The sequence below is a fragment of the Leptinotarsa decemlineata genome, unplaced genomic scaffold, assembly GCF_025532065.1.
Source record: "Leptinotarsa decemlineata unplaced genomic scaffold, Ldec_3_MD MMD2_tig00026314_RagTag_RagTag, whole genome shotgun sequence".
Classification (NCBI taxonomy): Eukaryota; Metazoa; Arthropoda; class Insecta; order Coleoptera; family Chrysomelidae; genus Leptinotarsa; species Leptinotarsa decemlineata.
Window position 1 is genome coordinate 2,862,274 of NW_027412684.1, and position 15,683 is coordinate 2,877,956.

The 15,683-nt window shown below is 34.8% G+C and overlaps 1 protein-coding gene across 2 annotated transcripts in view; it reads left to right on the top strand.

Annotated features, from left to right (window-relative positions):
- Prosap (SH3 and multiple ankyrin repeat domains prosap) overlaps positions 1 to 15,683 on the top strand; it is a 271,691-nt gene that overhangs the window by 92,694 nt on the left and 163,314 nt on the right. For both annotated transcript variants that reach the window (XM_074181512.1, XM_074181511.1), the window contains one exon: positions 15,010 to 15,083. The gene's annotated coding sequence lies outside the window, so the exon portion shown is untranslated. The remainder of the gene's footprint in view (positions 1 to 15,009; positions 15,084 to 15,683) is intronic.

Genomic DNA, 15,683 nt, shown 5'->3' on the forward strand with positions numbered 1-15,683 from the left:
TTCGACACTCAATTCGTTGTCGAGGAGCAGGATCTGACCTTATCTGTTGACCAGTGCCGGCTGCTGTTGACGCAACTTTCGGTACATTTCGCCGATATTCTCATAAAAGGACTCTGCTGTGATTCTTCGAGGTCCGGTTGCAGAAAGTTATAGTAAATCAAACCAGGCGCTGACCAACATATAGTAACCATGGTCTTTTTTGGTGTGTTTTCGCCTTTGTAAAGTACCTGCGTAGGTAGCTCTTCGGTGTCCAACCACTGTCCTGAATGTCTCCTGTTGTAGGGGATCCACTTTTCAGGACACATGACGAAAAGAAGAATACACGTGACAAACAAGAAGAACAGACCTTGAACAATTTCTGTTGATCGTTGAAATTGTGGAGCACCTACTTTTCGAGACATTTTCCCTTTCTAATGCGTTTTAAACCATCAAAAACCGCATGGGAACTGACGCCTAGTTCTTCCGCCATCCCACACACCGTTTGTGATGGGTCAGTCTCTACCAGAGTCCTCAAATTCTCGTCTTGGATTACTGTAGGTCGAACAATTTGAGGATCATCTTCGGAATAAAATTTCGCAAACCAAGGTCTAACAGTGCTTTCATTAACACTGTCATTGCCAAATGCCTGGTAGTTTATCGGGATGTTTCAGCAGCGTTTTGGTTCTATTCGAATTTGTATAGTAATATAGTAATAAGCTGAAAAAAGACAAAAATTCAAAATTGAGAATAAAATTGACAGCATCAATGTATAGAGTACAAAATTATTTATCGATCAGTATAAACGACGACAGTAGAATACATATTTATTGAGATATGGAGCTATAAAAACACAAGACATTGAAACGGACCAAACTTTTGATAGTTCCTTTAGCGATTACACATTGAAAGTTCAATCAGATGTAATGTAATGTTTGCTGACTTGGAAGAAAGTCTAATACTGTCTGAAAATTCTGAAGTAGTGAAGATTAGACGATCATAATAGGACCATTTGCACAGATCGATCTTGACAGAGCTTCGTTTTATCATCTAGAAATTCACAACAAACGACTTGCTATTCGTGTCTATTTTACATGATCGTTGATAAAAGCATTCAACAACACATATATAGTCAAATTCTGTTTCTCGAGGAAAATAAATTTCATTCAGAGAGAATTTTACTATCCTCATACATATGTTATAAAACCACCTATTTGTATAAGCGATTATATAAGGAAATGAAGTATCTCGATTTAATTTATTGGTTTTTCTATTGCTCATGAGTCGTCAATTGATTAAAATCATATTGGTGAGATATTCATAGATAATCATTGGAATAATTATTAGTATTGAGAAATTGTTTCTGACCGACTTATTGAAACGCTGCTATGTTGAATGTTATGTAATATGACACCATTGACAGCAGAATTCATTTGGTGATGAAAGAGGTATGAATTATTTTCATTTGATTCAATTCCCAACGATTTTGTACGATGTCCATTTCTAGTCAACTATTTTCTAAAACTACCGTTTTTAAAATATTGAAGAGTAATTTGCAATATGCAATGCTATCCATTTTTGCAGTGCATAACAAGAAACGGAATGTGTAACTCTTGCCTTGCTATATTTTTTAATATAACATTCGATTTTATTTGAAAGCCAATCGCGATATAATCACTTATAAAAACTAGGCTACCTTTTGGGCAAGTATTCTTCAGATATTTTTCAGTTTTGTTGATATCCTTTCATTTTGAAAAAGTATTCTACAATCTCACGATATTTTTTTATTTACAAACTCACCAGAATTTCAAATTATAACTTTTATTTTTGTAATTGACCGCGAAAGTCGAGTAGAGTGTTTTAATTTACCCATCAATAACAAAATAATAAAATATTTGCTAATAAAAAGTAAAGAATATACAAATTTGCATTTTTATTTTACTTTCATCCAAACAATTTTTTCCAAACGAATTTTATCTCCTTCTCTATGGATTCCCGAATACAACTCTCAGCAATAGCCAGTGTTTTCCAGACGTCCTGTCATTTAAGGCCTAATATTTCTACTCCGTTGTTTGGATTAAACACTATAGAAAAGCATGTGAATGTACAAATAATAATAACCGATAATAATGAATCAATTGATCGTCAAAATATAGCCAATGAGCATATTGTTCCTTAAACATAATTGATTTTAATTAACAATTCCTGCCAACAAATATCGAAGCCAAGTTATGTGAAAACCTTATTCAATTATATGGAATTAGTATGTGGTCCTAGTCTGACAATATAAAATTGGAAAAGTTCAAACTGCTTTCTTATGGTTCATATGGGATTTTATACGTCAACAGAGAATTTTACACAAATTAAGAGAAATTGGCTGGTTGGATATGGAACGTATGAGCCAACTCGTTTTTCATAAAGTTGCAATAAAAATACCCCTTTATCTTTATCATAAAATTTAATTTTGAACAGATGCACATAATTTCAACCAAGTTCTTTAGACGTTTTTTCACATATATACAATTGCTCACTCTAGCAATTGAGAATCTTAGTATTTGAAATAAATATACTTTGTAATGAAATATAACCCAGAAGTTTATTGTGTACTCTTGCCAAATTCCTTTTTTTCAATTACCTACATGTATTTTGGATTATCTCATCTATATCTTGCTTTTTGTAGCATTTTGTAGCATGGTGCATTCCACCAAAATTTTTAACAATCCGAACAGTTTTTAGGCAGTTGGCTAGATAAAGTCTGCGAAGACTTTTGTGCAGACGATTTTTATACGGTAATTGATGAAGCAAAGACAATGTCATCTCCCTTCACGAAGACGTCCATCAATGAGTCGACCCAGAGCCCAAAAACGATGCATTGGTGATTCAACACCAGGCAGCGTTGTTTCGACTCGCCATAGGTCTCATCAGTAGTGCTAGACTGGATCACGAATGTACTGCTGGACTCAAATAAGATAGGATAGCCTGAGAAGGTAAAGACAATGAAATCTTTCTTGTCGAAATCGACAGAAAACTCAATTCATGACTATTAAAGATGGATATGTCTTACCATAGCGTTCCGTTGCGTAGCAGTAGTGATTCAGGCTAGCATCAATGATTCTAGGTTAGGTTAGGTCAAAAGTGAGGAGGTCTATTCAACTCTTCACAGCAACCTGCCAGGGTTTATTGTGGAGTTTGGTCTCTGTGGAGTCAACGACTTGATTGGTCCAAGAGATATTGAAGACAACCCAGTTTGATTTTGAAATTTGGGTTACACTAGTGAGTACGATGAACTTCATATTTATGAAAAAGGTCTTTTAATAATACCATAGTGGTTGAAATATGATAGAACTACCGAGTCGGATATTTGTTTTGTGTTCAAATGTATTCGATGAGGATGTGAAAATGTCAGAACTGTCTACACTGATTTCAATCATACACTTGGTATATAGAAGATACCTCAGAATGGTACCTTGTGGTACGTATACCTGGAATTGCTAAACTACCTAAGAGTTTATTATTAGTTTTCAACACATGTAAGGACCAAGGCAACATTCTGGATTTTTCGAGTTAAAACAAACCCCGCGTTTCTGTGTGGTGATCTGGAAGCCATTTATATGCACCAACCAGATAGCTAAAATGATAAGAGAGTGTGAGCTAAAAAAAAAACTAATATGGTTCGAAGCAGGTTCATATATACTGATACATCAGCTTAGTACCTTTTTGTCAAATTAAGAACAGTCGACAAATGCGATGTATATATTACTACAGCTGGAAATGTAATGACAAAAAACATATAGACATTATATGTCGATAATGAATTGGAAGTATTCAGAGTTTCCAGAAATCATAGTCATAGACAAGCCAGGAACATATCATTTGGTTGGCTTGATACAAAAATTGATAGTTTTTGGCACATGCTAAGAATATTCTTTGTAGGCCGATTTCAATAACTATATGGATAGGGATAGAAAATCCAAAACCAGAGACGAATTCCAGGAAACCAGACTTCAATATATCTAGTCAAAAACGATTCAGAAATTATGGAGACTGTAATACAAGAGGTCGATCGACATTTTGAATAGTCATATGGTTTTCTGGAGAAGCAATTTCTTCGGTTAAGTTGTCACAACTGACCAGCAGATAGCGAATGTAATGAAAACTATTATATTCATAACGAAGTTTTATGTTGAATAAAGTAATTTTTTCATAAGGCGATTTATTCAAACTAGACACAACTTCACAACAATATTCTACCCTCAACTTTGTGCTCTTCGCTTTGCCTCAAATGTTCGGCTAGGTTACTTTTACATCATTTTTTGCGAGTTGATGCTATTTTGGCTACCCTTTGATAAAAATGTGTGAAGGTGATAGGGTTAGTATAATTACCGGACTGTTGTTCCAATCCAATTGAATATGATAATAATGAGGTTGAGACAGCAACTTTGGACATTTCAACGACAGATATATATATTCCTTGAGAATTGGTCCGAAAAACTCCCAAGAATATTATTCCAATTATCGAAAACTGCCCATATTGATTCATGTAACACTTCATTGTGAGATTTTCACTGGATAGTTTACAAAACCGCAACACGTGTTTTGTTATACACTAGCCTTCTCAGGCGTGTTCATACTAAATTGAACTCAATTGGTGCTTTTTTCAACAATTTGCTCTACGTACTTAGACTAATGATTTTACCTAAGTCCAGGTATAAACATAATGAAAATTGAAGAAATTTTATTAACTCATGTAATAAACAGATTCAACAGAAGGAAAGAATTCAATTGTATTTGGTCATTCAGTAAATTTTCAGAATCCTCAAATCTTTCAACTTCTAAGCATTCCAAAAGATCGAGTTTTAAACCTTTATCTGCCAAATGTAATACGTCAAAGTCGTAGTTGAACTCATGCCCCTGTGATAAAAGTTGGTTTGCCAATGTGTGATTGGTCTTACATTCAAGTAACTATTCCTATGTTCTTTCATTCCATGTGAAAAGGTTCTCTCTGTTCTCTCAATATGAAGTTCTGTGCAAGAACCACAAGTCAACTCCTGATCTAACCGGTGTTAAAGTTTTTTTTTTACCGTTTTCAATACACTTTCACGAATAATCATTTGTTTTATAAACCACGTCCAAGTATGTCTTTTGATGGGTTTACCAAAGTCTGTTGAGGTTCTATGACGCTCATTATCGTTTCTCGAAGTGGGATAATAATAATAATAATATTTATTTGCACCTAAATTACACATTATGTATAATATTATATGTTACAATTATATAGATGATATAGATAAAAATATGTAAGGTAAGGATAGTCCTGGTACATGACGATGAACCCACTAACAACTATTCCATATTCGAACCTCCTTCAGTAATGGAACATTACATTAACATTATTATTTTTATTTTTTTTACTTCAATGCAAGAACTGATTGTAAGAAAATATTCAATGAATTCCTAATGAAATACAGTCATAAACATTCTCATCACTATGCAATGGCTTTGTATCATAATTAATTTGTATTCATTTACAACACAGTTGAATACATTCTGTACAACGCCCTTTGTACGGTCATTAAAGACCGTTACAAGAAAGGAATGCCAACTTGGTTGAATCGGCAAATGAATCAATAAAATACACCAACTACGACAGACGCTTAGGTGACTGAATGATTGTTGTTCAAAAATGTATCATTTAGTTTTTACATATACAGGATGTCCCATATAAAACTCCGCGGACAAATATCTAAAAAGTGAAAGAGAATATCCATATTTCGTGAAAACAAATAATTTTAGTGTCAAAGGGTCCTCTTATTTACGTAGAGATCCAGCACTAGGCGTCATCCGTTAGGGCGTCGCGACACCGACGCCAATTTTTTCAAATGGTAACCCAGTATTTTCAATTAGTTTTTGAATTCTGCATTAAATTCTGAATTCAGCCATATAGCACACTTGTAGTTTTCCTTGAATACTAATGAAAAATGGCAATTTAATTGCGTATTATAAAGAGGGCCATGAATAAGTCAAAATAAATGCAATAATGTATATTTATCGATCTGTCAGAAGACCTGTCAGATTTGACGAAAGTGTATTGGTTGTGTATTGTGTTGGTTTTTCGTAAAATTGAAAAATGGTTCAATTTTCAAATGCAGAAAAATTGGATATGATATGTATTTATGGCGAAGCAAGAAGGAATTCAAAAGAAGCAGTGAGATATACGCTAATCGGATTCGTGACAGAAAATTACCGTCAGACAAAACATTCGCTGACTTTGCTAAATCTTTGGCACGAAATGGATGTTTTAATGAACGGAAGCGAAAAAAACCAAAAATGGCTACTGATGAGAATAACAGTGTTGCAGTGCTAGGTAAAATGGTGTTGGAACCAGGTGTTCTACCAGAGAAGTAGCAATGCATTGAAACATTTCGAAATCGTCAATACAACGTATTTTGTCAAAAAACAAATTCCATCCATACAAAATACATGTGGTTTAAGGACTACATCCAGGTATTAATCTTCATGTTTCATTTTTAATAACCAAAATATATTTCCATATTCAGGAGATGCTGATAGAAGATTGAACTTCATTGCATGGTTTTCCACCCGTATTCATGATGATCAGTTTCTGAAAAAAATATTATGGAGTAATGAAAGCCGTTTCCATAACAACGGTATAATAAACGAACACAATTGTCACTATTAGTCTGAGGTGAACCCTCATTGGGTGCAAGAAACGAGATTTCAGTCTGTGTGGGGGGTTATTGTTTGGTGCGGAATCATTCGTAACAGGGATAATTTTGTATAGGTTCTGGGTAATAGTAATGGTTTTTCAGAATGACTCAGTTTATTGTTGATTTTCGATAACGACTCCAAAATACTAAAAATTTACTACTTTCAGTAATACATTCATTTTAAAAACCACAATTATCACTTACCTAACACCAGGAAGGAAAATTCGCTTTGCAAGATTTGAAAATGATTCTTGTTATCACTAATTGATTTCGTTATCATCATGTTAGTCGAGTTATGGTCAAAGTAACATATTTTTTGGTAATTTGAAACATTTATTTTAATTTGTACAGAAATACGCAACTAGATAAAATTGAACAGACAATGAAATTATAACTGATGGATTTATTTTATTGAACTCGTATTATTGCATTCATTTTGACCCTCTTTATAATATGTAATAAAATTGCCTTTTTTCATCAGTATTCAAGGAGAACTACAATATGGCTGAATTCAAAATTTAATGCATAATCCAAAATAGAATCGGAAATTCTAGGTTACCATTTAAAAAAATTGGCATTGGTGTCGCGACGCCCTAATGGATGACGCCTATTGCTGGATCTCTTCGCAAATAAGAGAACCCTTTGACATCAAAATCATCTGCCTCCACGAAATATGGATATTCTCCCCCATTTTTCAGATATTAGCCCGCGGAGTTTTATATGAGACACCCTGTATATTTACAAATGGAGATTCAGTACTGATTATTTTGCTCATGTCATTACTCATGTGCTTACATCAGTGCTCATGTAATGACGAGATATTTCACATGAATCGTGAAGTTTCTATTTTCAAACTAAGCAATACCAGTTATTTCTTTTCATTACCATCTAATTAAATGAATTCTGAAACGACTCATCAACTATGCTTTTAGTCGAAATTGAATACTCATCGCCGCACTTCAAAACTGTTCCAAAGAAATTGCGTGTTTTTTTAGGAATATCTCATAAAATAGAGTATTTTTATCTAAATATCGTCAGAATTCAAATGAAACCCAAAAAGAACAAGGGAAGTCTGGAAGTACCTCAAAACCAGTTGTGTTGAATATCTATTATATAGAAAATCACGTAGAAAACTTCATTCTTGAATATTGGGAACGCTTCAAAATCTCAAACGATCAATCAATATGGTTTTAGAAAGCTAATATCAACAAGTGAGCCTTATCATATTACCAACTTCTGAATTACGCGGTTGTTAAGCATTTCATTTCTTAGTATTTTGAGCGTGTATGGCATGAGGATATATTTTTTTCTATGAAGATAAACTGGAAGAGATGAATATATCATATTTTATTGTGAATATTGATTTGCTCAGTCTCTTGGTCTGTTCGATTTCTGTTCAAGATTGGATAGTAAACTGAATTCTTCACTATTTGGACTTTTTTCAGTATAAATATCCAATCCATTCCTTCAGTGTGTGAAATTCATTATTTCGTATATACACTAATTATAATTACTATTAGATATCAACAGGTCGAAGTATTTTTAAAAACTACATCAACGAGTGTTAGATAACCTTCTAGACAAAGTTATGAAATGTGGGAGATCTGGAATTAATGAAAGATCCGAATTCAAATTTAACAATTTCACAACTGGATACTATGTTGCTAATTAGTTGCTCTCCTTAAAAAATTGTACATGATATTTTGCTAACATGACATCAAATTAGCAATACAACTTTTTTATTATTTGATTGATTATAAACCATTTAGGTAAAGATCTGAAGACCTTCACTCATCTATTTAAATAGATGAAAGATATTTTATATGAAATTTCGTATGTTAAAAAATGAATTGCCAGTCGGTTGGCTGAAAATAATCTGGCTAGATTATGGTGAATCAAAAATTCTAAAATGACTCTTTTCGAAACAATAACACTCATTTGTTTAATAATAAACAATTTTCATACAGCATGGCGTAACTATAAGATAGACAGGTGTGAACGGGTAAATAAATCTATTTTGTAGGAGATTCATTGACGCCATGAACGAGTCGCAAGCAGGAGTGCGAGCTTTTTGGCTTTTCACTTCATATTGACTGGCTTCACATAACAGTATCTTCAACTCAATGAAAGACAAAGACTTTGAGCATGAAGAGTTCCCAACATAGGTTAGGTTAGGTTAGAAGTGAGTGAGCTTCTTGACGAAGCCGATTAGTTTGTATGATGAGTGCTCTTTCAGGTCAGATGGTAAGAGTATGGCTCTGCCAAACTCTGAAAACCTGATTCAGTCCCCAGCGGGGCAGGCACAAAGTGTGTGCTCTGATGTTTCATCATTTTCCAAGCAGAGGCGACACACACTGTTTTCCGACAGTCCGAGACTCTGCATATGATGATTGAAATGACAGTGACCTGTGAGAAGGCCTGTTAGACATCGTAGTTCATCCCTACTGTAGTCCAACAACTGTTTGGTGTCAAGTGGCCAGGAATCCAGATCAGAGACAATCTGTTAAGTCGTCCTGTCGAGGAGAGTAGTTTTTGGCAACTTGCCACCAATTCAGACGTTGCTGGGTAGGAGGCAAGAGCTTCTAACGCCGCTTGACTGCCCGAAAAAATTTTTATTGACTTGTGAATGTGGTTGGATTCTTCCAATATCTCCGCAAACAATTCAATAGCGTAAATTGAAATACAGTCGCATAGGTTCCTATGCAGGTTGAAATCTTTTTCCTGGGTCTGCGACTGCAAACATCCAACATAGACTGTACGTTATAAAAAGTGTGTTAATGTGCTTCTCAAATCTCAGATCGACGTTTAGAAAGACTCCAAAATAATTGATGACAGACAGTGTGTATATGTATATAAGAAGATTTTATCATTTGTGGATGAAATCTGTAATAAAATTGAATGTCATCAGCAAAAAGGTGTAGTTTACACTACTGGAACTGTTAATCAAATTTCAGGTATTTATGACAAAAAGCAGGGGATCCAAAAAATATCCTTGGAGAATACCAGAGTATTGTCATTCAACACATATGACAACACATATGAGAAACGTGCTGCGAGAATAGTGTTTGTGTTACAAATCTTGTGATGAATGATTCCATTGAATTAATTCTCGCCAAATATCCTAGTTCTACCTCTCAATAGAAAACTATTTGTTTTCCTGTAGACTATTGCCAAATTATACCATGTGGAAGAGTCTTTCTCGCCACCATATGATTTATGTTTCTGAGCCCTGTTGAAAGTGAAGCCATATTCAAAATAGTTGTTACAAGATCTCAACTAATATTTAATCTTTTGTGTTCACGTAATAAATTGATTCATTGAATAATGTAACGATGGCGCTAATAACCCTTATTGGTTGATGCGCTTTCTGCAAATGATAAAAAAATCTAAAAGCTCGTTAAGATATTCCCGAATGGTGATTACTTTTCATTAAAACGAGTATAATATCAACAATTAAAGTTTCGTCGGACAAGCTCTGCGGTCTGCCTGTCAGTTATTTTTATCGCGTAATTCATTTGACCGACGATAATACCGGATGATTTGTAGCTGAAATCCAGCATAATGGTATTAGCGGATAGTAAAACTAGTGTTTATAGGTACACACAATAATTAAGACTTTATATGTGATAAATCAGGTCTTGCCCCGGGATTATTTTCTATGTTGGCTGTAATGCAATCTTCCTAAGAATTTTTCTGGTATTTATCTCTTTATTTACGACGCTCGACACTGGAGAGGAAATAAATAATTATTAAATGTGTTTATATCTGTCTTAAATTCAAGAGGGATGCTCGGATGTTACTTTGTAGCTAGTATTTATTCACAATGCAGTATTTAAAATGAAGTGTTTGTAATTAAAAAAATAAGTGCAGTTCGTGCTATCTTGTATCTTACAATATTTTATTCGTGATTACTTCGAAATATCATATTGTTCGCAATGGTTTATTCAGGTTAGGTTAGATACAAAGTGGGTGGGTCTATTCGACCCTCCACCGCAAGACGCAAGGGTTCATTATGACTCACACCAATTCAAACTCGACCAAATAAACCCATCTTATTAACGAAGCCGATTAATTTGTATGGTGAGTGGTCTTTCAAGTCAGATGGTGAGAGTACGGCTCTGCCGAACTCTAAAAACCTGATTCGGTCCCCGGCGGGGCACGCACAAAGTTTGTGCTCTGCTGTTTCATCATTTTCCAAATGAGGAAACACACACTGCTTCCGACATCAAATCTCTGCATATGATGATTCAAATGACAGTGACCTGTTAGAACTGTTTGTATCAAGCTTGGAGTGAGCCAATCCTGGAAGATTCTGCCAAAAGTTCATACATTTTCTTGCCATCTAGGTGTTCAATCTTTGTTTGGCAAAGCCTAAAGAGATGCCATTCACAGGTTCTGGTCCGACGAAGCTTCTTACAGTACCAGTATGGCCAGGAGTCCAGACCAGAGACAATCTGTTGAGTCTTCCTATCGAGGAGAGCCATTTTTGGCAATTTGCTAATAATTTAGACGTTGCTCGGTAGGAACCAAGAGCTTCCAACGCCGCCTGAGAATATTTTTATTGACTTGTGTATGAGGTTGGAATTTTCCAATCTCTCCGCTTGAAATACAGTAGCATAGGTTTCCAGGCAGGTTGATACCTCTGTCTTGGGTCTGCGACTGAAAACACCTGCAACAGATCCGGAAGGTTTTTTTGATACATCTGTGAACCAACAATTATCTGCTCTTAATATTTCCTTCTCCCGGAGGATCCAGTCCTGTCTACTCGGGAACAGTACTTTATAAGGCAGTTCGTAGTTGACAGTTCTAGGCATGAAATCAGAGGTCATTTCCAAAATGCTGTGACTTCCAGAGTCAACCAACAGTCTGTTGCACTCTGCATTAAATTCATTTGTGCAATTGACAATGTGCACAAGTCTATATGCAGTCCATCTAGGCTCTCTCTCCAGAAAAATGTAGAGAGGAGGAAGACCAAGTGAGCGTTTCAGGTGAGTTTTTTTTATCAAGGACAATACCAGATATTTCACCTCCGTTCCAAATGGAATGACCACACCATTGAGGGAAAGTGGCGTTAGATCATCCAATTTTCTCCTCCTGGTGGAGAGGATTATCACAGTTTTGCTGAGGTTGACAGACATCTGCTACCTCTGGCACCAACTGTGAACAATGTCCACGTGGAGGATATTACATGCAAGATGTCATGCAAGATGACAAGGTCATCTGCATAAGCTTGCAGATCTACTTTTCTTCTGTTGAGGACATCAAGCAGACTATCCATCAGGAGCGACCACAGAAGAGGAGATAGTACCCCACCTTGAGGGTAGACTGAGTATCATTAACTTCATTATAAAAATTGTAGATGAATTGATATAACAGCACATTTTTCAATGGCCGAAATTTGGATGAGAACGAAATTGAAATACGATCGTATTCGTTAACAAATCTTGGTACACTTGATATATTCTTCTATTGGTCTAAGGAAAGCCCACATTTAGTCTATGCAATTTACTAAACATTTCCCAGAATCGCGTGTGGGTTGGAATATAAGGCGATTTAATTGTTCTTTTTTTCTGTCAAAAAATCTTAGGCGGAAAATTACTTGCAAGATATCACAGTAGATTCCGCATTGACCAATATATTTCAACATACCGTTACGATAAATATTAGTAGACATATCAACAAGATGGAATATCTCTTCGCTATACCATTGTCAGTTCATCAGTATTTGCATAGTAGATGGATCTATCGAAGAGAATCATAGTGACCTGTAAGTTCATGACAATGATGTGACTGTACTGATTCTATGACAAAAATATGCTGTTATTTTGATCAAAACTGACTGCACAGCTGAACGCAAATGAACGTTGAGCAGTAAAAAATAACGGGTGTGAAGTTATCCACATCCACAACGTACACTGAGAAAAAAATATCGCATTATTATTTTTTCCTTTACCGACTCTGCACTCCTACCATTTTTCAATATGATACGCTTATTGACTAAATTAGTAAAAAAACAGAACCGTCCTAGTTTATTAAACTGTCTGAAGGGGTGAAAATAGGGTGTAAATATTTAAAAAAAACGTTACATGAAAAATCGACTTTGTACACCTACAAAATTGAAATATGTTATTCCTGATGATCTACCCGACAGAAAAAACTTCACGTCATAGTTTTCCAGGCCGTCTGAGGGGGTGAAAATGGGGTGGAGAGTTGAAAAAATCATATATTTGATAACTGACTTTGTACACCTACAAGATTAAGATATGTCATTCTTGACACCCGATTTGACGAGAAAAACTTCACGTTATAGTTTTCCAGGCCGTCTGAGGGGGTGGAAATGGGGTGGAATCAAATCGGGTATCAGGAATAACATACCTCAATCTTGTAGGTGTACAAAGTCAATTTTTGAATATATAATTTTTTCAAGATTCCACCCCATTTGCACCCCCTCAGACGGCCTGGAAAACTATAACGTGAAGTTTTTCTCGTCAAACCGGATGTCAAGAATAACATACCTTAATCTTGTAGGTGTACAAAGTCAATTTTTCAATATACGATTTTTTCAAGATTCCACCCCATTTTCACCCCCTCAGACGGCCTGGAAAACTATAACGTGAAGTTTTTCTCGTCAAATCGGGTGTTAGCAATAACATATCTCAATCTCATAGATGTACAAAGACAATTTTTAAATATAAGATTTTTTCAAGTTTCCACCCCATTTTCACCCCCTCAGACGGCCTGGAAAACTATAACGTTGAGTTTTTCTCGTCAAATCGGGTGTCAAGAATGACATATCTTAATCATGTAGGTGTACAAAGTCAATTATCAAATATATGATTTTTTTCAACTTTCCACCACATTTTCACTCCCTCAAACGGCCTGGAAAACTATAACGTGAAGTTTTTCTCGTCAAACCGGGTGTCAAGAATAACATACCTTAATCTTGTAGGTGTACAAAGTCAATTTTTCAATATATGATTTTTTCAAGATTCCACCCCATTTTCACCCCCTCAGACGGCCTGGAAAACTATAACGTGAAGTTTTTCTTGTCAAATCGGGTGTCAAGAATGACATATCTTAATCTTGTAGGTGTACAAAGTCAATTATCAAATATATGATTTTTTCAACTTTCCACCACATTTTCACTCCCTCAAACGGCCTGGAAAACTATAACGTGAAGTTTTTCTCGTCAAACCGGGTGTCAAGAATAACATACCTTAATCTTGTAGGTGTACAAAGTCAATTTTTCAATATATGATTTTTTCAAGATTCCACCCCATTTTCACCCCCTCAGACGGCCTGGAAAACTATAACGTGAAGTTTTTCTCATCAAACCGGGTGTCAAGAATAACATACCTTAATCTTGTAGGTGTGCAAAGTCGATTTTTCAATATATGATTTTTTCAAGATTCCACCCCATTTCCACCCCCTCAGACGGCCTGGAAAACTATAACGTGAAGTTTTTCTCGTCAAATCGGGTGTCAGCAATAACATATCTCAATCTCATAGATGTACAAAGACAATTTTTAAATATAAGATTTTTTCAAGTTTCCACCCCATTTTCACCCCCTCAGACGGCCTGGAAAACTATAACGTTGAGTTTTTCTCGTCAAATCGGGTGTCAAGAATGACATATCTTAATCATGTAGGTGTACAAAGTCAATTATCAAATATATGATTTTTTCAACTTTCCACCCCATTTTCACCCCCTCAGACGGCCTGGAAAACTATGACGTGAAGTTTTTTCTGTCGGGTAGATCATCAGGAATAACATATTTCAATTTTGTAGGTGTACAAAGTCGATTTTTCATGTAACGTTTTTTTTAAATATTTACACCCTATTTTCACCCCTTCAGACAGTTTAATAAACTAGGACGGTTCTGTTTTTTTACTAATTTTGTCAATAAGCGTATCATATTGAAAAATGGTAGGAGTGCAGAGTCGGTAAAGGAAAAAATAATAATGCGATATTTTTTTCTCAGTGTACGTTGTGGATGTGGATAACTTCACACCCGTAAAAAATAAATGTAATTTTTCAGGTGGTTTTTAATTTTTTTGAAGAACGAAGAGAATAAACAATATAAACTTAAAAATTGTATTAGTCCACGTCATAATTGACATAGATAGTATAAAACTTCGTTTCAATATTTTTTTGAAATCAGATATCATATATTCAATATTTTCTGTTGTGAATATTTTATGAAAACAAACGACTAATTACTGTTAATTCTGAATGATCCAAAATTATAAATAACTCTAAACCTTAATTTTGCATTTCAGTATATTTATTTTCTTATTTTTCCAGGTAATTGAATACTTCCACTTGTTCATGAGGGCCACCTGAAGGATTATTGAGAGTGCACTCCTCAAGGCATTATAGTAAGTACAATCTATAAATCAAATTGATTTGCAATGTTTAACTAAATGCATCATAAAATTACTTTTCCGCATACAGATTATTAACTACTAATTATAAGTTTTTGCTGACTAGTAAATAAATACTGAACGAGTATTAAGATAATATATAGAATTTCTTAGTTATCGCTGGTTGTGAAGTTGCAAATCGTAAAGTGTCACCAAACTTTGTGATCTTTAGACTTTCTGTAATTAAGTTTTACGATTTTATGAGCAATAAATTGATTCACCTGAAAACTAAACTAAAAGCGAAGTAATGATAAAAACTAAGGAAATCAACTCTTGTTTCAGTTGTATGAAAACATGGTGATTTGTGAAATAGCAATTCGGCCATTTTTAATAGTATATTAAGGTAATGTTGAACTGTCAGTTGCAAGAATTGACTTTACAATAAAAAATCTAAAAGCAGAAACCTTTTCGAATACACACAGAATTAGAAATCTTGACCCTTCTGCTACTCAAAAATAAAAGCGTGAAAATTTTCAAAGAACCCGTCAATTTTGTTTCAAATAAATTCAATTTTGAATTTTTCCCAGGAATTGTATGGGCAAATTCATCTAGTGA